The sequence below is a fragment of the Onychostoma macrolepis genome, chromosome 14 (genome assembly GCF_012432095.1).
Source record: "Onychostoma macrolepis isolate SWU-2019 chromosome 14, ASM1243209v1, whole genome shotgun sequence".
Taxonomy (NCBI): Eukaryota; Metazoa; Chordata; class Actinopteri; order Cypriniformes; family Cyprinidae; genus Onychostoma; species Onychostoma macrolepis.
The window spans coordinates 5,888,421-5,912,310 of NC_081168.1; the positions used below are offsets into that span (position 1 = coordinate 5,888,421).

Here is a 23,890-nt window from a genome sequence, read left to right on the forward strand (position 1 = left end):
CCTCGCAATGAGTACATTCTGTCTCAGTGAGTGCAGTTTCAGCATGGGCGGCACCCAAGCATGAAACACACTCGCCGTGACCGTCAGCGGCATGCAGAGGAGCCCTGCACAGAACAACAGAAACAGTGCGGCATTTGAAACAACGGCGAGAAATTTGCTCTTCGAAATTTGCTCTTTCGAGCGTTCGCCGGATGGCAGCAGGGGACCGTGAGACCGCGGCTGCTATGGGTGCTGAAGCCGCTAGAGAGCAGCGAGTCAGCGGGGAGATCAGCCAAGCCAGAGGGTCTTGATCCACTGCAGAGGCTGGCCAGCGGCAAGAAGGGCTTCAAGCCTCGTAGATCAGCGAAGAGATGTCGTCGCTGAAGGAGAAGAAATCTGAGGATCCTACGGCTGCCGAGCCACTGCTGCCGAGCCATTGGTTCGTCTTTAAAGCACTGCACGAACCAATGGCCGTGCAGTAACACTGCGTTATTAAAAAAGGCTTCAGTTACCAGAGAAAAAGGAGTTTTCCCCATATGCGTCTAGTAAGATGCAGTACGAGTGAAGTATCTCAGGGAACAAGACTTAATATCTTATGCCATCCTTCTCAAGTAAATATACTGTATCTAGATCCAAGAATGCTTACTTATTTGTAGAAAACAAGTCAAATATACCAAGTAAGAAAAACATTTTTTTTTTTTTTGCATTGTACATATTTAATTGCCCCTATTTTAACTGAAGATGTCTTATGCAAATATTTAAAATGTTGATATTCAGATGAAATTACAAAAAAATTAAGAGGAGCATAACCATTCATTAAATGTGTTGAGATGAGATTTTGTCCCATTTTCTAAGAAATACAGGTCCCTTTCTTTCTTTCTTTCTTTCTTACTGTCTTTCTTTTTCTCTCTTTCTTACTCTCTTTCTTTCTCTTTCTTTCTAAATCTCTCTGACAGACTAGATTCAACAGTAGTCTGATCAGACGATCAAGAATGAGCAGGTTTTCACGACTTAAACCAAGTAAAGTGAATCACTTCCTTCAGTTTGTGTGTGAGCTTGCATAATTTCTCCCCAGGACCATTTATAATCTGACAAGCAATAATGAAGGCTGGTAGAGTTATAACCCCGAAAGATAAACTTTAATCAAGCTCTGTTACCTTCGTTCTATTTGAGCATGCCCCAGCATATCCAACATTGTAAGCATCATGTTGAAAGTAAATAGCAAATGTGAAGGCATTTAAGATTGGCCATTTAAATGTGAAGGGCAGGCTAATATCATTACCACTGAGACTGTCTGCAGTGACCTCCAATCTGTCTGTGCTCTGTTTACTCGAGTTAGGGAAAGATCTCTAATTAAAAATGCAAAAACTAAAATCTCTTGATTGTTAGAACTTGTAAAGATGTTTAGCAATGATCAACATGGATAGAAAGTGAAGAATACTGGGATGCCAACATTTCTGATATATTTAGTATGCAGTTTCCACGTCATCTTTGAGTGAAAGAGAAACATCGACATTTAAAAAAAAATAAAAAAAATACATTATTACATTATAATTACATTATTAATTACCATAATGAAATTTCTGTTATTTACATTCAGTAAATGTTTTGTGCATCATTACTAATAGCATTACATGGACCAATTTAAGTCAGACTGCAACTGACTGATTGAATTATGCATTATTTCATCAATATAGCTTATTCTTAAAAAGTTGCTAATTAATCATATCTGCCTTTATGCTCCTGGATAACCCCAAACTGAATGAAAGTTCAGTATCTAAATTATTTCAGTGCATGATGAATGTCTGATGAAGGCTTTCAGGGTTGCAGGCTGATTATTAGCTCCAGGGTAAGATTAAAGGGAAACTGCAACCTAGCTGACAGTCTGGTTATCTCTATTCGACTAAATGAAAATCATGGCCTGAATCCATCCAAGGAGATTAGGAAAATGTGACTGCATTACTGATGTCATTTTGAATTTCTGCTGGTTTTCGAGTCACTTGTTTGACCCATGCTAACGGCTTAGGTGGACAATATTTGCAACTGGAGCACAACTTTCAGAGATGTGACATTACAGAGGAAAATCAAATAATACCAAGAGAAAATAACCAGAATAGGTGTGCTTTGATATATTTTAATCCACAGTATCTATGTTTTAATTAGCATAGATAGATAGATAGATAGATAGATATGCCTTTTGTAGTTAAAGCTCATCTTTTCTCATTCTAAATATCCAGGCTGTTAATTTGAAATGTCAGCTATTCAATAGTAAGTTCAGTCCTCAAACTCAGTGACTCTTTCTGCACATTACATCGAGAGTATGTGGCAACAAGTGACTGCTTTCCTTAGTGAGTCATTAAATCATTCATTCAAACGCTGCATTCAAAAATGCAAATTCATTCAGGAACAAAACAAGTGGGTCTTTGTTAGTGAGTCATAAAATCATTCATTCAAACCAATTCTTTCAAAAACACAAATTTATTCTGGAACAAGTGAGTCATTGAATAATTCTCTCAGCTGATTCATTTAAAAATTTACAATCTTTTAGGAATGCTACTACTGTCTTCTGACTTCTACACACTGCATGATTTCCAGCTGTCCTAGACGAAAGATTGGCATTGTGAAACAATCGTGGTGATTTCTGTGATCGTGGCTCCTAAACGATGGTCATATGACGTACTTTGAGAGAGGTTCAAAGACGGTGAAAAACTTGCTACCAAAGATAACCTGCGATCATTTTCTGACAGTGTCAGAAATTCAGCATGATGATCGCACTGTTTGCTGCTACGACCAATGTTGACTGACCAGCCAATAAAAATGCAACATGAAATGGCATGTTGATCAACACGACATGATGCTAAAGCTTAAAACTGCTTACCTCAAACTCTTTTAACATCCTCTTTCATAGATCCTCTTTTTTTTCAGCAAACTATAAAAAGTGCAACTGCCAAACTGTGCTTCGTCATGCTCTTTTTGTTTAATACTAGCGCATGCTCATGACGTTTTATTCTTCAATAGTTACTTACAATAGTCACAATAGTTAAAATCGTGCCATTATGCTCGGACTCGAATATACAACAAATTCTGACTTTGTTCTGAACTATTTGCTCTTAAGTAGTTCAAGCAGCAATCATGTTGTTGTTGTTGTTTCTTTATCATGACTACTATGATTACTGCAAGTTCACTGATACTCAGCTCTTGCGTGTGTAGTACTGCTTAATTGCCATACTTATAAACTTTGATTTAATCTGAAAAGCATGGATTAAGACAATAAAATATCAGCAAGTTCATTTCCCAAGGTAAATTAAATGGCGATCATCACGCGTTTCACTATACATCGCCTACCTAAAGGTATGTTAATTTAATGCAATGATCAAAGACTTCAGGATGCCTGCAACTGCCGACAAAGGAGCCAGTTATTACCCTGCTTGCTGCCATGGTGCAAAGACATTGCCTTAAATAGTCTAATTAACTTAACTGGCCACATAATTGTAGTGCTTGCTCAAGCATGCGTTTTTACAGAACAATGCACATCTAATGACAAACCAATGCCAATTGTGAGTAGTTAAACCCTCTTAGGGCTCGGATAGTCATTAACATGAAAACATGTAACCCACTAGAGTGAGACACAGTAAGTCGGGAAATAAATAAATAAAAAATATCTTGTACAGTGATAAGATAAACAAATCCTTTGTCTAAATGGGTCAAAGGCACTGTGTGTCTAGCAGCCAATAAATCACAACTTGTTTCCAATCCCAGTTGTCCAAGAAACACTGTGTGGCTGTGTGCTTAACTCATCTTGTTTTTCATGATGTATGGCGGAGCGCTTCACCCGCACACTAGAGAGAGGCCTCTGCTCTTTTTTCCCTTTCTCAAGAGTTCCAATGAATATAGTGATGACCTCCACCTCGCTGCACGTGCTTATCACACATCCACTTTAGCTGGGATTCTGAGTTTTGTTGGAACCGATCAATCCTGGTTTAACATCACCGTTAAATTGTAGCTTCATGTAAAGTCAAAATTGATTGTGGTTGATTCTGGCAGTAGGTAAAAGAGTATAAGGGACAGCACTGACTGAGTAACAGTGTTAACTGTGTTATGAAGAAAAGTGGACAAGCTCTGGATGAAATGAATATGGTAGAAGATATACTGTATTTTTGCGTGTCCTTCAGATGGGCATTCTTTTTTGTATGAGTTAAAAAAACTTTAGCCAAAAAAAAAATAGGTATTATGAATGTTCTATGAAAGTTTTATGAAAACTGGTTGGGTATGTTCAAGGCTGGTTGAAGTCAGGGTTGAGGACAATTCAGAAATTAATTGAGAATGCCTTTTAAATTCCGATTCATTTCCTGAATTGGACTTAACGTAGCAAACAGGATGCAGAATTGCAATTCAAATTTAAATGTAAGGAAGTACAATTCAAATTAATTGAAATTATTGTGTATTTGAATGTTTTCTTAAGAAAAAGTTGACAAAGATTTAGGACAGGCAGACTATGCAGCATTTTTTATTCCCAAGCTATGCAGCATTTAGCAATGTATTTCAAATATTTCCTATATGTGACCCTGGACCACAAAACCAGTCTTAAGTCGCTGGGGTATATTTTTAGCAATAGCCAAAAATACATTGTATGGGTCAAAATTATGAATTTTTATTTTATGCCAAAAAATCATTAGGATATTAAGTAAAGATCATGTTCCATGAAGATATTTAGTGAATTTCCTACTGTAAATATATCAAGACTTATTTTTTTTTCAGTAATATGCATAGCTAAGAACTTTATTTAGACAACTTTAAAGGTGATTTTCTCAGTATTTAGATTTTTTTTTTTTTTTTTGCACCCTCAGATTCCAGATTTTCGAATAGTTGTATCTCAGCCAAATATCATCCTATCCTAACAAGTTTTGAAAAATTGACACTTATGACTGGTTTCGTGGTCCAGGTTACATATAATTGATTGCTTCACCTATCGGCCTTTATCTATTTATTTGTTAAATGGGCTTTATTGATATTATATTTTAATCCACAACATCTATATTTTAATTAGCATAGATAGATAGATAGATAGATAGATAGATAGATAGATAGATAGATAGATAGATAGATAGATAGATACTGAGCTTCGCACTTTTTTTTTTCTGTCCAGTGTTAGGTGAGCACTTTCAGATATTCCACTGTGACACTCAAAAAGCTGACAGTTTGAAGCAACCTGTCAGCTTTGCAATACTGACATCTCTAATAACAAAATGTGGTCCAATGTGGCACCTAATTTGCTGGCTCATTCACCTCCCATGATAGCAGGTGTCAGCAAAATGATGATGACAAAAATATGATGTGCTGTATCATAGCTTATGTATTGATTCAATTTGCTGGACAAGGCATGAAAAACAAACATTAGGAGGTTTCTACAGTAAGACAAATTGAACTAAAAGTTGGATCCAAACTATTTTAATTCCATTGGCCTATTTTGGCAGATATTACTGTTGCTGTAAAAATGTAGCATTACATTGGGGTACAAAATAACATAGGCTAGTTGTATCACAATTTATTCTTCATGTGTATTAAAAAAGGCAATTTTAGGATTTTATTCTCATTCTGTAAGTTAGCAGCTTGCATGAGCCAGGTTTAGCCAGGTTTGATCTGTGCATATTTCTCTTCTGACTTAGACAAGATTACTTTTTTTTTCACTGGAGGACGCAATATAATGGATTTTAGCTGAAAGCAATAGTTTGGTTAAAAACATCTTAATGATGGATTTTTTTTTTTTCTTCAAACACACAGGTTTTTGCTTCCCAAGATGTTATTTAATGAACTGGAGTGGTGTGGATTACTTGTGGATTATTGTGATGTTTTAATCAGCCGTTTGGTCTCTCATTCTGACAACACCCATTCACTGCACAGGATCCATTGGTGAACAAGTGATGTAATGATAAATGTCTCAACTCATTTATGTCTTGGATCGTTTAAAGGTGAGTAAATTTTCAGCAAATGTTCATTTTTGGGTGAACTATTCCTTTAATTAATGCATGTAAATTATTAATGATTGGGTTTTATTGACATAACTTTTTAATCTACTGTATCTTCATTGTTTAATCAGATTTTCCTCCTGGAAAAAAACAAAACAAAAAAACAATGCACATTTGCACAAACTTGAGAGTGTTCGTTTGTGCCCTGCTCTCTCCTATATTGTGTGAAATACTGAAATAATGTTAAAAATTCCACCAACTATTTGTCTTCTCAGCTGAGCTGGTATAAGCTGCATCCGTAGCTTTGCTCTGGTGGAACGTGTATGCTCCAAAGAATAAGATTAAATGTCAAAAGCTGTACAACAGAGAATATTTTTTGGAGATAACTTGGAAAATTTTTCACTGATATTAAACCACTGAAACTTCTGGTGGTTAACACCTGATCTTTCTGATCGGTCACATTGTGAAGAATGTCGCTTTGCTTCATATAAAATGCCTAAGTAACGAGTATACATTATCTAAAGCTATCCTCAGACTGCTCCTGTAAGAATAGTGAAACATGAAGGTTATTTGAAACACGCTTCATTTGATCAATCCTGGTTGGTATGTTTCAGCATGGAAGAATAAAGAAATCTCCATTTTATGTTAATATTATGGGGGAAAAAATGCTGATGTATCTGCAAAGGCAACTTTGCAATTCCCGTAACTGTGGGGGTCTGAAATAATGGCTTTGTGCCTGTTCTGCACTTCATCTGCAGACTGTTAGATCGACAGATCGAAGAAATGCCATTGGATGGTTCATACTTATTATGCTCAAATGGGTTTGGGATTGAGACCCTGGCTGTTTTCTCAATTTGCAGCCTTAAGGCAGCGATTTAAGCAGATAAAAAAGCTAAATATGGAAGCATAAAAGCACCCTCCAATCCGTCATTCATATGACCTTGGCTTTTTGAGGAGCCAGACAAAATGAAACTACCACAGACTTTCAGGACTAATGTGCAGGTAATATCCAGTAATGTGTTTAAGACAAGATACGTGCACACGCAACATTAGGTGACCTTACTGACTTGTTTAATAATGATGCAGTCATTAACGTGAAGAATTTAAGAAGTATTTATTCAATCCTCTCTTGGGGGCTGATGTAACCTTTTGAAAGTTCTAGAAAAAAAACATAAAGCGTGCTTTCTGCATTGTTTCCAGCAGATTCTTGGTCAGAATGTGCAAAAATATAAAACTGATTCATATGAAACTCCGGACGAGCTTATGTTTAATGATTCGGTGCGACTGGAACCAATGTTTTATTTGTGTATATAGAGCTGAAATGCAAATGTCATGCTCTTTGAAGTTTGTTAAAACATTTAGAATGAAAACAGAGCTTTCTTCTTAATACACAGCATACATATTTAACATTATTCCATTTGCTTTGTCAGCTCAAGGATGTTTCTCCCAGAATAAGCCTCTTTTATAGCACATGCTTTTTTTCCATTCTAATTTTTTAGACTAAAGGAGATGCCGCGCGTCCTTGTGGCTCATGGTGTCTTAAGAATTTGATATGTGTGACTAGGAAAGCATGGCTGATCCTCTGTTACTGAGGCAATTCAAAGCATACACACGGTCTTTGGGGGAAAGGGCAAGACATGGAAAAAAGAAAGAGGAAAAAGTCTGAGAGATAAGAGACTGAGAGGTTGACGCTGGAATCTGAAGGGCAGGCAGAACTGAGAGAAAGCCTGTCAAAAATGAATGCTGCTGAGGAGCCTGTTATAATGCAACGCAAGTGAGACATGTGGCGGGACATGCCTTAATTTATCCATATCGGTTCAGGTGATTGACAGCTTAATTTGGTCTTATCCTGAGGGGTTTTAACCTTCCATTCCACTCTATTAGTATACAATTAGTCTTTAGGATCTATTTATTTTTCTATATCTGAAGCATATTGCTACAAACTCTGATAATTGAATAACTAATCACAGCCTTGTACTGTTTGGGTCACAATTTCTTTTTGATCACTACTGGTTCTTTTATTGCGTTATTGTTTTTCTGCTGTTTTGTGTTTTTGCTCCAGGGTTAGCTGTCACTTTTTTTATTGGTAGGTAGATTTATTTTTGAACGTCAGTTTATGTTATAGGCACATACATATACTAAACATTTACACTTTTATTGTTGAGGAAAATAAAATGGGGGAAAAACTATTCATTAAACAAATATTGACTTTTCTTGACAACATGCACTAACAGCTGCTTGCGTGGCATATATGGGATAAGTTGTCACAATGGAACTTGCCATTAAACAGCCTATGAAAGGTTTTTATTTAAAGTTTCAACAACTTTAAACAAATATGAAGCAAAATTAGTAAAACTGATAGCATTTGAAGTGAAAACCTGACAAAAAAAAATATTCTGTTGTGTTTACCCAACAGCTGTAAACAAACTGAAATGTGGATTAAAAAAAACAAAAACATTTTGTATATGTATATAATGTTTAAATATAATTAACACAAATATCTACAGGTATATAAACACATATTCACCAAAACATATCAACTTGTATTCCCAAATGAACAATCTTTTGTCTCGACATACGTTCAAACTATCACCCTTAATATGATCTATATGGAATTACTTTTCTAAATTGAATCTCAAAATCAATCCCCATCTTAACAGCATATCTTCAAGTCATTAATCTACAGTTTAAGTGATTTGTTGCTCCTAATGAGTAAACCATTTCCAATTATCCTTGAGACGATACTTATGCAAAAGTTGCGCACTTCAAATCAGATGAGCCTCCAAGTTTACTCTCTGAGGGAAACCTAATGGCGTTTTGTTTTTCTTAACACAGTTAGGAGAGATGTGTATGCCGCTTCATGGAAAGAAAATTCTTAATGCTGTCAAATTCTCTTAATATCCTCCCCTTTTACATGTCTTCCCCGTCTGCTTCCAGTAATTCACACAGTCCCTCCACAAAAATGATTTCTCTTTAGTAGCCATTTAGAATCAGATAAGCTGCAAATGATGTTATTGCTTGCTTTGTAAGGTTAGTTCAATTATTCACTGAGCTGAATTTGCACTATGTTGCATCATTAAAACATATTAATAAGAAATAAAATTCCCTGAAGTGGAAATAATGCACATAAATGTTTAAGAGCATTCAGAACTTGTTGAAGTGCCATGTGTTCGGTTTCTTACATTCACAGAGGGTTTAGCTGTGTCTTACTCTGAGATTCATCGCTAAAATATTTAAATAATGGAAGCAATAGAGCCTTTCTTTAGAATTGTCAAACCGTGTTCCTGTCAAGAGCTTGAGAACTTTGGACAATGTGCTTACTGACAGGACTGACATTTTTATTCTCTATCGGCTGACAGAAACCTATTGTTACTGACTCTTTCAAATAGTTAATTTACATCACCCTTGTCAATGGGATGTGTTTGGGGTTTCCCTTTGTCTGGGGAGGGTATCACTTTTGTTTGTGCGGCATGTAATCAACAGGGACCTTTGCGACTGTCACGTTGACATGGTTCACATACATTAGTTTTGATACATAGACAATTTAATGAACCGCTTGTATCCCGGTAGCAAAATATTGCTGGCCCCACAAAGTTTGAAAACACTCGTGAATGCATAAATGTCTTGGCATTATACAGTATAACAAAATATCAAACCATATGCCATTTATTTTCAAGAAAGATAGGACCTTTCAAGCGAAACTTTTCACAGAAAGAAGGGTGCTACAGTAGGTTTATAAATTATAAAACCAAGAGATGCATTGTTCAGACTGCCTCAAAAAAGTGAAGTTAGTGCTGAGAAAAACTCCAGCATTTTTGTTTGCAGACGCCACTTGGTTTTTTTTACTGAATGCATTGAAATTCAGTTTCATACATTAAATGAATAGCTCACCCAAAAATGAAAATTGGCTTAAAATGTCCTCAGCCTCAAGCCATCCAAGATGTACATTAATTTATTTCTTCATCAGAACAGATTTGGAGACTTTAGCATTACATCACTTGGTCACCAATGGAACATCTGCAGTGAATGGGTGCCGTCAGAATGAAAGCCGTAAGAAATGGTTTGCAGTTTAAAAAAATTGTGTAATAATCGGTTTGTTTTTAATCAGCTTTTCACTTCTTGTGGATTATTGTGATGTTTTTTTTTATTTTATTATTATTATTATTATTATTTTATCAGCTCTGGTGAACAAACAAGTTTATCTACATCTTGGATGTGAATTTACTGCAAATTTTAATTTCTGAGTGGCCTATTCCTTTGACTTGAGTGCCAAAATAATTTTGGCGGTCAGTGTATGTGTTTGATAAAAAATGAAATGTACAGCTTATTTTTGTTCATTTTAAATTGCTCATCTGCATAATATACATTTGACATAATTCTAGTGTTGCGTATTCACACATAGCTGAGAGATCTCAGGCCATATTTGGTCTGTCCAAAGTTTTTAAGGGTGGAAATAAGGTGAAAAAGACAGTTTGAGCAGGGGTAATGGAAAACCTTTTATTTAACACATACATTTTTAAAGTGATAGATTTCAGCTGCACCCATCGCCGCAAGTCTGCTTGAAAGCTACTACCTCAATAATGCTTTTTTCCAGAGATTACTTATTTATTTGGGGAGAAGGTGCAAGAAGCAGTCTTTGAGAGGCCAGGGTGCATTTACATGGCCATAGGTAAGGTACAACACAAAGTGTTAGGGAAAGTCTTCAAATGCATAAAGCAGAAGCTGTCTGAATAATGATTATATCTCACGGATTCTGCTTTCAAGCTCTCTGAAAGTATATGACATTAAACATTATACTTTTATAACATCTAGGCTGCACTGTTCACTTTAGTCCTGGGTTTCCCCTCGACCGTGCAATTAGAGAAAAGGGGAATTGTGTTCAAGCCATGAAGTGCCATGAAAGTATCCATTACCAGATACCACAACTGCTTTATTGAGCGAGATGCTTACCTCGGTGATGCCGATTATTAAATTTCAATGGTCCCCTATGGTGCATTAAGATGCTCTCTTAAGTTATCCAACCTTCAAAATGCATCTGGAAACTTTGATCTATATTCTCGTCCGTTTTGATGCTTTAACCATGCTGGTGCGTATCATATTTATGGTAACACTTTAGTTTAGGGACCAATTCTCACTATTAACTAGTTGCTTAATACAAGCATATTGGCTGTTTATCAGTACTTAATAAAGCACATATTAATGCCTTATTCTGCATAACCATACTACCTTTACTAACTATTAATAAGCACCATATTAGAAGTTTATTGAGGCAAAATCATAGTTAATAGTTAGTTAATAGTGAGACTAGACTAAACTAAACTAAAGTGTGACTCTTTATGTTGTTCAGTTGTTGTATGCAGGAACATTTTGTTTGGGCTATTTTCTTTCTTTATGTGATAGAACAATTCAATAGTTGTTTTAAATTATTGCTCTCCGATTAATAAATATATGTGAATTCAAAACTGAACAAAGCATGATTTGGCTTTGAACAGAGTTGAATGTGGTGTTTTGATTGTGATTATAGCTTGTGATTGCAAGAATAACTGCACTGACTATACTTTAGATGCAGGACAAATGAATGCAATTGTCGTAAGCATCAACTTGAAAAAAACAGCATTTGTTTTGTGTGGCTGTCTGTGTGTGCCCGTGTACATTTTATCGCTCACTTGGAGATTAAGACCTCCAAGGTAATTTGCTTTGATATATTCACCAATGCTTTCAAGACAAGAAATTGATTCGGCCTCTGAAAATGTATCACCTTGCAAATTACATGACTCTTTGGGCCATATTTATCAAATCAATTCTCTATACAACATCCAGAGCTCCTGCGGAATGTGTCACTTCGGTTCAAATCCATCCTGACACTGTCTGGCCAAATGATCCTAATGTTAGCTTAGCCAGGCATGAAACCAGACATTTTCTGCTCTCACCTATTAATAATCCATTACAGGAAGCTGTCATTATCAAAAACACCCCAAAACAAATACAGTAAGCCTGATCAATTACCATCACTCTAAAACAACATGCTACAGGGCAGCTAATAACATTAACATTAGCTGAAGGAAATCATTTAAAATGTCTTGCTGCGATTTCAATATCAGTGCTCTAATTTTAAGAGGAAGGCAGCCCAATCAAGGTTAATTTTTAATTATGATGAGTAAATATTAATGTCTGTGAGATGACAGCGCAGTAGAGGGGAAATAAGGGGAGAGTGATGGCCGCTCACTGTAGCAGGGCTCTTACTAAGATAAAATCATCGTTAGGACTGAGTGATGCTGCTTTTCATGTTGCCATAGACTTAAAAAGAAAGACTTTTAAGATTCTCTTTAGGCTTTTGCCAAAATTAGAGCTATGATGAATACGGAACTATTGATAAGCCATGCATTTTTAGAAGCGAAGTTAGACAGTCATTTGATTTTGCATACAGTGAGGGTGGGAGACTGTAATATTTGAAGTTTTTAAAGAAACATTATAATCAGCAATAATAAATACAAATGAATGTATTAAAAATAACATGAAGTAATCAATATCTAATGGGGTTGTGATTTAGCATCAGAGAAAAACAAATCCCTGGTTACCATAGTCATTCATTTTTATTGGGTAAACAGAAGAATAATTTTGTTATTAGTAGTTAGTTTGTTCCCATTTAAAAGTTTAGGGATGGTAAAATTTGTAATGTCTTATAAAGAACCTTTCATGCTTACCAAGATTAAATGTATTTTATAAAAATACAGTAAAAATTATGAATTGATGAATAGAAGATTAATAAGTTAATAGAAAGATTGAAACTGAAATGATTAATTTCTATGAAAATAAATAAATAAATCATACTGACCCCAAACTTTTGAACAGTAACACTGTATGTAGGGGTGGGCGATATGGCAAAAATATAATATCACGGTATTTTTAAGAAAAATCACGATTCACGATTTTATCACAATTCTTTGTCATGTTGGTTTTACTATTTTGCAAGTTGTCTGAGCATTACAGCCAAACTAATTTCCCTATTATAAAGACAAAACCTTTCAAGATAACAAAAATATTAAAAAAGAATGGCGGACATTTAGGCCAAAGTGGGCGAAGATAAAAATATTTGTCATTATTTTATCTTTGTTATTAAAAAATGAGAACAAAGATACACATTACAAATACACGTACTATACAAATAAAACAGTGTTTTATTTTCAGGTACAATAGGTGCATTTAGCAGGAGCATTCAATAAATTGAATCAAAAAATATAAAGATAAAACACTATATAGATTGATTCCTATTAAATCAACTGTATTAACGTTTTTCAGTCAAGAGTAGTGAGTGATTTTTCTCTTTGTGTTTTGGTGTTTTATTAACATTGAAGGAATAATTAACCCCAAAATAAAAAGTGTTTTATTTATACCATCATTTACTCACTCAAAAGTTTCTTTAAACCTGAATGAGTTTCTTCTGCTAAACATAAATGCTATTTTGAGGAAGGTGGAAAACCAAACAGTTGCTCGTCCCCAGTGACTTATTCCATAGTATTTTTTTTTGTCCTTCTATCAAAAGTCAATGTGGACCAGATACTATTTGGTTACCCACATTCTTCAAAATATCTTCTTTTGTGTTCAGCACAAGAAAGAAATTAATACAGGTTTGGGACAACATGCGAGTTAGTAAATAATGACAGAAATTAAATTGTAAGGTGAACTATCCCTTTAATGACAGTCGGCAGCATGTTCAGTACTGCCCCTTTAAGACATGCACGCATCTAATATACAGAGGCACGCATCCGTTTTCTCTCAGCTGTTTACTTACACATTTTAGACATAAGCAACGGAGTCTATACATAAACCTTGTGTGTTTTGACAGTATTAGTGCACAAGATAACTTAGTTCAGTAATCAGGCACTTTTTGACAGGCTTTAGCACGCGTGCTTCGGGTGTACGGCCTCAGAAAAAGCGTACGTCAGACTGACACGTGAATAAAACATTTACGATATGTAGCACGATACTACGATATTAGAATGATTTGTCACGGTGTACTTAGACTGCATAGTTGGTGTAGGTGACCAGTTTAATAGCAGAATGATCATAGAATAATATCTTTGTTTGGTCACACACTTTATTTTAAGATCCAATTCTCACTATTATCAAACCTATGACTTTTGCCTCAATAAACTGCTAATTTGCTGCTTATTAATAGTTAGTAAGGTAGCTGTTAAGTTTAGGTATTGGGTAGGATAAGGGATGTAGAATATGCAGAATATGTGCTTTATAAGTACAAATAAACAGCCAGTATGTTAATAATGGTCGTGCTAATAAGCAACAAGTTAATAGTGAGAATTGGTTCCTATACTAAAGTGTTGCCATTTGTTTCTCTGTGCTATCTTGGCATTGCCATTGTTTTGTGAATACCAGAAAGTGCTTTCCTAAGACACACTCTCTTCCACATACAGGCCCCTCAGGAAACTTTGCTACGATTCAAGCTGAATAAGTTAGGCCAGATTTATGCGAGGAAGATTGAATACAAATATCAGCAACGTTGCAGTGCGAATGTGAATTTCATCGACACTGCCCTCAAACCTGCATTTTTCAGTATTTTCCTTTTTTAATCAAAACAAATTACCGCGTGAAACTCTCTTTCCGCCGCTTAGGTGTGACATATAAAGTTGGTCAAAGGGAAGTCTCTGGCGAATTTCAAATTGAATGCAATATTCAGTGGAGAACATGCCTTGGAGGAGCCATGTTGTTATCGTAACAAGTCTGTCAGTGGTAGAGGGCTTGCATGAAGAGATAAAAGGTCTATTGTGTGTGAAAACAACCTTTGTTTAGACTCGGGGATATTCCCTGACTTAACATTCAGCTGTCTACCTTTAAGCTACAACAAATATTGCAACGAGCCGCGAGGTAAAGAGTCGGGGGGATGAATTAATCGAGGCCCGGCATTTCAGTGTTGCGTTTGCACTGACCGTGGTTTCAGGTGCGAGAGAGGAGGCCGAGGCTGATTAAATTTGATAGCACGCAAGCAAAAGGAATGTTTACACAAAGGCAACCGAGGAAATTATCTGCAGGAGACTTGTCAGCACAGAGGATTGTGTTGGCCCAAGTGATTCCACCTATTGTAATCAGAAAAATACAGGGACATCATAGCAGGGGTTTACCTCACCCACGGAGCAAAGGAGGGGAGGTTCGGATCCTGTTTTGGCCCTGTTTCATTTCAATATTTGCATGGAGTCAGAATGACTGTTCTTAAGATCACATTTCTCTGTCAGAGATAGAGAATTCTCTAGTCTCATGCTGTCACCGAACGGGGATTCAAATAAGCTCCTGCTCTCTCTTTGTGCAGATTAGATGTCAGTTAACTTCCACTCCGCCCTTTGTGCTGTACTAAAACCCACGGGGGGCCACTGCTGCGTGATTTACAGGTAATAAAACCAGTCGGAGATGACAGCCAGAGACAGGCTGCTACCACAGACTCCTATCAAATGAGAACAGTCAATACATCTCTGTGATAATATGAATTATTCTCTTTATGTGTCATAAAGGAGCTGCCTTCAGCTGTTTAATGCCTGCCAGGCGGGAAATCGTGAACTTTGGTATCTGATAGAAAATAGATATTAAAGAGACAAATATGTGCAGATAGGTCAGCATTTACAGTGTGTTTCCTCTAAAAACGTGTGAGTAACTCGATCAATCATCAAAGATTAATCTTCTGTGTAATGCTGTCTATTGTGTACTAGAAATACGCTGCTTTGAAAACACGTTTGTTACTTAAAATTGCATGAATTTCATCCAAGTTTTTGGCATCTGCCAAAAAACGATGCTAGAGCTGGTCTCAAAACTAACTTTTTTTAAAATCTTTTTTTGTGTTATTACTTTTGACAGCTGCGGTGTAAGGTCATTTTCGTGGATATATGACATCAGTTCACCTAAAGTTCACACAAGCTGTGTCCAAAAGCTGAAAAATGGAGGTAGGAAGGCGAGAATCCAAATCCAGTGCTGGTGAAACATCTCGTCTGCTAAGATGACTCTGTCTGGTAAATTTTTGTAATTACATAGATGTATCACTGTCTAGGACAGAATAAAAATAGTGTCTGATAGAGCAGTTGAAAGGAGTTGATTTATTTATAAAAGTGTGTTTTATTTTTTCTTTTATGATTCTATTTCTACTGAAAAAAAAAAAAACAGTCACTAGATATTTTATTACCTTCCTAGACATTATGAGTCATGGAGTTCTGTGAGAAACCTTAATGAATAACTTTCTTGCACAAAACGATGATTGTTTAGCTTATTTTGGACACATTGGTCTCATCACATTAACAATGAACATGAGCCACTACTGTTTGACGACTAATGTTTGATATTGACACTGGAGAATGCAATATTATGGATAAAGGATACATATTTTGACATTAAAATTATATAAATGATAGATTTATTAATTACAAACACACAGCTTTTCGCTTCACTGGAGTATATCTATTATTACTTATTGTAATGTTTTTATCAGCTCTTTGGACTCTCATTTTGACGGCACCCATTTACTGCAGAGGATCCATTGGTGAGCAAGTAACGTAATGCTACATTTGTCCAAATCTGCTCAAACTACATCTTGGATGGCCTAAGGGTGAGTACACTTTCAGTAATATATATTTGGTGAACAATGCCTTTAATAAGTCTCTTAAAAATAAAAGAAAGTCTGCAAATCTGACCCACTGCAGAAGAATGTCCAAAGTAACAGCTGATTCATACTTTACAATGGCATCATGATGAATTACTCAGGAATCCTGTTAGTTAAAGCTTTTATTTATAGTAACAGCATCAATGTTGTTTGTTCCATATCACCTCTGCACACCGGACAGTGCTTTGTGACCTGCTTCAGAAATGTAGCACTGATTTTGAACAGCCACGGCAGTGTAACTAGGACAATATATTGCATCTAAAGTGGTATGAATGCGTTGAGTACGAAGATCCACTTAACAACTGGCATCATCAAATTTTCCACTTCTGCATTCTTGCCAGACAATTAAACCAGGATCTTGTGGTGCCCTTCAAGCCGGGATCAAAACGCATGGCTATTTCGTGGGCGCACATCTTGGGCCTTAATTGCGTATAACATGTCAGGTCTTTCAGGGCTGAGTTTGCATAATTACATTATTATGCTATATACTTAACATGACCTTCAAGTATATGACTACTAACAGGGAGGGCAAAGACCGTCTAATCAGAATCAACTTGAGTTTGGAGGAAATGCAAACCAACCAGTATTGTATTAAATGGCTGACTGTATCTATGTTTCTTGTGTCTATACATTTAACATCTTGTTTAAGTTATAAAGAATCTGTATTATACACAAGGAGAGCTATTTTATCCAGTCTACATTCTGCTGTGCACAAATGTATAGAATCTGCCTTGTTCTGTAGGTATTCCATCTGTGATATTTCTGAATTTTGCAAATGCAATTTTTGGAGCAGTAGCACATTGAATTTTCAGATTGGTGTGAATACAAGTAGACAAGTTCATGCAATACATGCATACATAAACAAATAGCACCATCTTCTGAATATTGAAAACAGTTGCATCTCTGGTTCAGAATGGGACCTCCCATTGGTATGCGAATATATTTTGCACTAGCATTGTGTCTGAGTCACAAAGAACTGTTCTTATTATATGAAACCGTAAGACTTGCTTTGTTTTGTCTTTAAAACAGTATTAGCATAAATGAACCTATGATTTTTGACCCTGTGATTCAAGATGAGGAAAAATGAGTTATTTTCATGGTACTAAGCCTAACATATCTTTTCAAATGTTGAGAAATAAATATGTGACAGTTTTATAACAGTCAAAACTAATGTGTAAATCTGGTTTATTTATTGTTTGTTATCCCTTGGGCTATTTTACCCACACAAACATATTATGAAATATTGACAGTTTACAGGGAGTGTTGACAGATAAGAAAAAATTATTTTTAATTGAGTTGAAGACCCTATGAATGTTGGGCCATGGTTATCTAGCTCTTTCTGTGGCAACAGATGATACTATCAGTGTTTCTCTTTTAATCAAAAGTGCCACGGGCTAGTCATGATGGGCTGACACACTTGAGCTGTCAAAATCTTTCTCCCTTGGTGTCACTCTGGTGTTTGTGGCACTTCTAGGGGAGGGACAAGGTAGGGACACAACCCGCTCAGGCTTCCACCTTCTCCCTCCCCAGAATCCAAGGGGGATGAAACGCGTGTTGTTTCTGATAAACCACTGTGATCAATCTTACGGATGCACAGCGAATCAGTGGAGCGAGAGCCTTTGAAAATCAAGCCTTGTCCCAGTTGTGCCAGCCAATGATTATGTGGTCAGTGATGCCAAAGGCGAGACAGAACATCAAGGCATTGGAAGCTGCAGTCTGTCAGTTCTCTGTACTAATTAAACCTAAACAAGAAGCTCAGTGAAAGAGTAGCAGTAAAGCAGAGATCCCACCCATGATTAGTACGTTTTAATTTAAATAGGTATAGTAGTTCACCCAAAAATGAAAATCGTCATTGTTAACCTCATGCTGAGTTTTCCTTCTGTAGAACACAAAATGAGATATTTGGAAGAATGGAATTGTTATTGCAATTACAATAATGGAATCTGAAGCTTTCTAGCTTCAAAATAGCTTTCGATATGTCTGGTGTGCGATATTCCATGTCTTCTGAGGCAATGTTATTATAGTTAACTTAAACCAAAACCATAAAAACTTTTCTGTTACTTGAAATAAAATGAATGAATGAATGAATGAACAGCAAACAAACAAACTTAATAAAAAATCAAATAAATTATAAAAAAACATACTTATTTTATTTCATTTAGTTCCTAAAAACGTATTTCTTATTTTCATTTAGTTTAACTTAATTTACTAAAACAACTAAAATTATATCTGAAATAAAAATTAGGACATATTAAAAAAACAATAATACAATTACAAAAACACACAACAAAATTACTAAAATGTAACTAAAATTAAAATCGAAATCGAAAAGATAAAAATAAACACTAATTCAAACAAATAATAAAAACTATTATAATACTCTCCAAAAAAAAAAAAATGTTCTGAGGTCATGCCATTACTTTTGTTGAGAAACAACATGATATTTGCATTATTGTTAAGGTAACACTTTACAATAATCCACTTGTTAATATTAGTTAACATGAACTAACAATAAAAATAATAATAATAATAATAATACTTAAGCATTAATTAATCTTAATGTTAGTTTTAACATTTACTACAGTATTTCTATATTATTATTTTTGTATTATTTAATGAACCGGAGCTAACACTAACTTAAAATGAACAGTCATATTTGTCTTAATGTTAACAATAATAAATACTGTAACAGATATATTGGTCATTGTTAGTTAATGTTACGGGTTCGTGGTTGTAGTAAAATATATAATAAATATAAATGACAGGCAGGAGAACGAAACGGCATCAACTCACTTTTCCCACTTTATTAACTTAAGAACGGACAAATTCACAGGGAGAACTGAGGACATTTATATGAACAGGGACAAAAGAGCAAACAACGTAATGAAACTCAGGTGGGGACAATGAAACGATAATTAACTAACAAGGAACGGAACTAAACCAAATAAGGACAGACGGGAACTCAGACAGGCAGACACGTGACAGTACCTCCTGGGAGGGGGGGTGGGCGCCCTGGACGCCGGTGCAGGACAGGGATACAGAGGAGGCATCCAGGGCGGAACAGGAGACTCTTAGAGACCCTGGTGGGTCAGGGGATTCGGGAGGCCATGGCGGATCCGGGGACTCGGGAGGCCAAGGTGGATCCGGGAGCTGGGGCGCCCAAGACGGAGCAAGGAGCTTAGGCGACCATGGTGGATCCGGGATCCGGGTTGTAGTAAAATATATAATAAATATAAATGACAGGCAGGAGAACGAAACGGCATCAACTCACTTTTCCCACTTTATTAACTTAAGAACGGACAAATTCACAGAGAGAACTGAGGACATTTCTAACTCAGGTGGGGACAATGAAACAATAATTAACTAACAAGGAACGGAACTAAACCAAATAAGGACAGACGGGAACTCAGACAGGCAGACACGTGACAGTTAATGCATTAACTAATGTTAACTAATAGGACCTTGTTGTAAAGTGTTACCATTATTCACTCATAATCTTCCACTCCAGTGAGCTGTTAACTGCTGAGACTCGATCAATGAGTTGAACTTAAGAATCAGATCAATCGATTCATGAACAAATCATTCAGACAATTACTTAATTAAACTAAATGACCTGATGTACTAAAAGCAATAATAAGGTTTCTGTGTAATATCGCAGATTGACTTTGAAGATACCAGTGGTGTCCTTATTCAAGCCAAATTACCACCTCATAAAACCCGAGCTGATTTACACTTGTGTTTCAACAGAAGCATGTCATTCTGCTCATAAAAGTCATTTGCAACCCACAGATTATTTGCTGTGAGGCGGACCTTTTCTATTCATCGTTCACAAGACACTGTTGTGCCTCTTGGTTTCCACTCACTCATTCCTGGCAATAAAATATCAGTCAAATACTTTTCCACTTGAATGGACTAATTTCAGGTCCTTGAATGACTTTTCGTTGAGCTCCATTAACTTTTACTGCGGACAACCTCAAGGAGTTTCTTTCATACGATGGCTGTGGTGTCAGAAATTCACAGATATGGAGCATGTTTGAGAGAAACTCGTCTTTCAGATGTGAAAGCTCAGCCTCGATTCCGCAGGAGTGTGTTTTTCATCCTAAAGCTCATGGATGTTGTTAATGATACTGATGAAGACTGTATGTTGAGAATTATTGATTGCCTTCCAGGCCAATCTTTGCTCGAAGTGGGGGAAAAAAATGAATGACAAGTACTTATTTTATTGCTTTTCTGTTCTGTGTGATTTCTAAAGACATGCACAGTAATATGGCCAGGTATCTCGTAGGGTCAGAAGTTGACTTTTCTATAAAGGGGCGATATTCGCACCCTGAAAACCCATACATGCCTGTATGAAGGTAAAAATGCCCCTGAAAATCAATTCCTATCCATCACCTTGTTAATTGTATTTGTTGTCTTTTGTGTCAAATACTTAAATTTAACCAATTACTTCAATCAAAATAATATCAATTGTTACCAGTACCAACAAACTGTTTAAAAAGTAAATTATGCATTTCTTGCATCATTTCAACACTTATTTGTTCAGGATGAAAGCACACTGTAACATGGGTTTTTGGGTTTTGTTTCACGTTCATGTTTTCATGTCTTTTATTTTGGAGTTTAGTCATGGTCCCTGTTTAGTCATGTGATTCCCTTGTCTGTGTGTTATGTTCTGATTGGTTCTTTGGTTCATGCATCATGTTCTCATTGGTTGTCTTAGTCATTTGTCCTGTCTCTCATTGGTTGGTTCTTGTCATGTGACCTGCATTGTTTGCTATAAGTAGCCATCATGTTGAATGACTAATTGAATCATCATTGAATTGAGATTAAATCATGTTGCTATTAGGTGCGTTCGACTTGAAGCAAGGCTACAGATGGCGATCAACGAGAGCAGCCGCTTGTAGTCTGGGGCGGAGTTGAAAACGGACATGTCAAGCCAGACACTTTCTGCTCCTGTTAGTGACGCTCACGCGGTGCTTGCATACTCTATCACAGATGAAGTGAATAAAATGCAATATTTGTCAAATACACAGATGTTTCAGAAACGTTTTCATGAGCAACAGAAACACTTTTTATATACTGCTTAATACAGCACCATCTGTTCAAGAATAAAGTTTAACGTAAATATATACTATTTAAATACTAATAAAGTGGGGGTATATATGCTTTCATCAGTGTTTTATGATGAACGTGACTCAATATAACATTGCGACTACAGTAAAAAAGCTTTTACTGTTCTAAAAACACAGATTTATGAGCAGTATTGGATTTGAAGATGTTAGAAACACACGTCATTGTTGTCATGTGGTGAATTTGGCCAATCCAAATAATGCCCTGTATTGTTACGCCCTGTGTCTAGGGGTAGTGAAGATAAAACTCTAAGCAGGGCATAATAAAACAGGGTTGTGATTATGGAATCCCCAAGCACGGTACCCTCCGGTCGATAATCAAACAAATACACGATGTTAGATAAAAGAAAATGATTAGATTTATTTAATACAATCAAGTGGGATTTAGAGCATCTCTTCAAGGTGTCCCAAAGGCCAAAATAACAAACAAAACCAATCTAGAAAGAAAAGATGATAAACTAAATAACCTCAAATATGGAAAATAAAATACATCTTACTTCCCTAACTACCTAACACAAAACAGAACCCAAACCAAATAGCCAAAACCAAAACGGCAGGACACCCCTTTGCTCCACGTTCTTAGAATACAATGTTAAGAATGAACGAATTAGATCTACACTTGAAGAACAACAAATTTGATCATCGGCCGGAGGAGGGATCCAGGAGCTCTCAACCCACACCCGACCGAACCAACAATGAGCTCCCCGTTGAATGCCGGCGGCGTCCTTTAAAAGACCACGCCTCGTCCAAACGACCAAACGATCAGTAGACATCCTATCAGAAATCAAATAGAGCAAAAGAAGGAGGAGACAAAGCACACACACACCACAAATACAAGAAACTCAGGTCGTAACAGTGAAATAGCTGTGTCGTCATCAGCACTCCTGCAGTAGCTCTGAAAAAGCTGGGCCAGCTGAGTCAGCCGGCTGCTCTCGAAAGGCTATTGCGGTACTTTGATGTCACACGTGACAGTGACGTGGCGTCGGCGCTGGTTCAAGTCAGACTAAATTTCTAACCGGCATGCACTGCTTCAAGTCAGCCGCCGATCGGTCTGCACAGTGCTGCATGAAGTCGAACGCACCTATTGTCTCTCGTCGTGTATTGATGTTGTAACCTGCTGTCGGTGAGTCTAGTCTGTTCTAGTCAAGTCTCTGTTCGGATTATGTTTGGATTTTGGATTACTTTTGTAAATTAAAACTGCACAGGTGATCTTAAACTCGCCTTCATTGGACTGTTCGTTACACACACTCAACAAAACGTTTTCAGTTTATCACGTTTCACTTTATTTGCAACAGCTGTAATAGTTCAGTTTAATTGTGCAGGGGCATTTCTCCCCCTTTAACTGAATTTGTGGGGCATTTTGTACACTTTGGTGCCATTTTTGCCACAAGCCCTCATTCATTTCTGACCCATGTATCCATTTATCTGTTTTTGAGTATTTATTTTTATTTATTAAGGTATTTAAGGTAGTTAATGATTTATTACTCTCTTGCGATACCGGCTCTCTATCGTTACTTCTGTTACTAGACCTCAGTTCTGCCTTTGACACTATCTCTCATGATTTACTCATCTCTCGACTTTCGGCTGTGGGTATATCTGGTACTGCTCTTTCCTGGTTCTCTTCATATCTATATGACAGACACTTTTACATTTCTGCTCGGGATTTCAGATCCCCTACTGCCCCCCTGAAACAAGGCGTCCCCCAGGGTTCCGTTCTGGGGCCTTTGCTGTTTATTATTTACATTTTACCACTGGGTCAGATACTACAGCGTCACGGCTTTAGCTATCATTTTTATGCTGATGACATCCAAATCTACACGTCATGCAGGCCTTCCCTATCCACCCAAATCGACAAAATTTCTGTTTGCGTGCAGGATATTAAAACTTGGCTTAAATCTAATTTTCTGAAACTAAATATGGAAAAAACTGAGATCATCATCATTGGTACTCCAGCACTTACCACCAAAGTTCCCGCTGACTTTACTTGTGATATTACTGGCACTCTAATCACTCCATCTAGTATCGTTAGAAATCTCGGTGTTATGTTTGACCCATCTCTTTCATTTCAGTATCATATTAACTCTCTCTCTAAATTGGCATTTTTTCACTTACAACGAATTGTTCAGCTCCGTCCTTTCATAAGTACCAAAGATGCAGAAACT

The 23,890-nt window shown here is 36.5% G+C and overlaps 1 long non-coding RNA gene across 2 annotated transcripts in view; it reads left to right on the forward strand.

Moving 5' to 3' along the window:
- The window catches only part of LOC131552938 (uncharacterized), a 53,743-nt gene that overhangs the window by 13,260 nt on the left and 16,593 nt on the right, over positions 1 to 23,890 (forward strand). The window contains exons 2-3 of one of the 2 annotated variants that reach the window (XR_009274081.1): positions 5,761 to 5,948; positions 15,807 to 15,958. This is a non-coding gene — a long non-coding RNA (uncharacterized LOC131552938). The remainder of the gene's footprint in view (positions 1 to 5,760; positions 5,949 to 15,806; positions 15,959 to 23,890) is intronic. The other variant, XR_009274082.1, reaches the window with a different exon arrangement.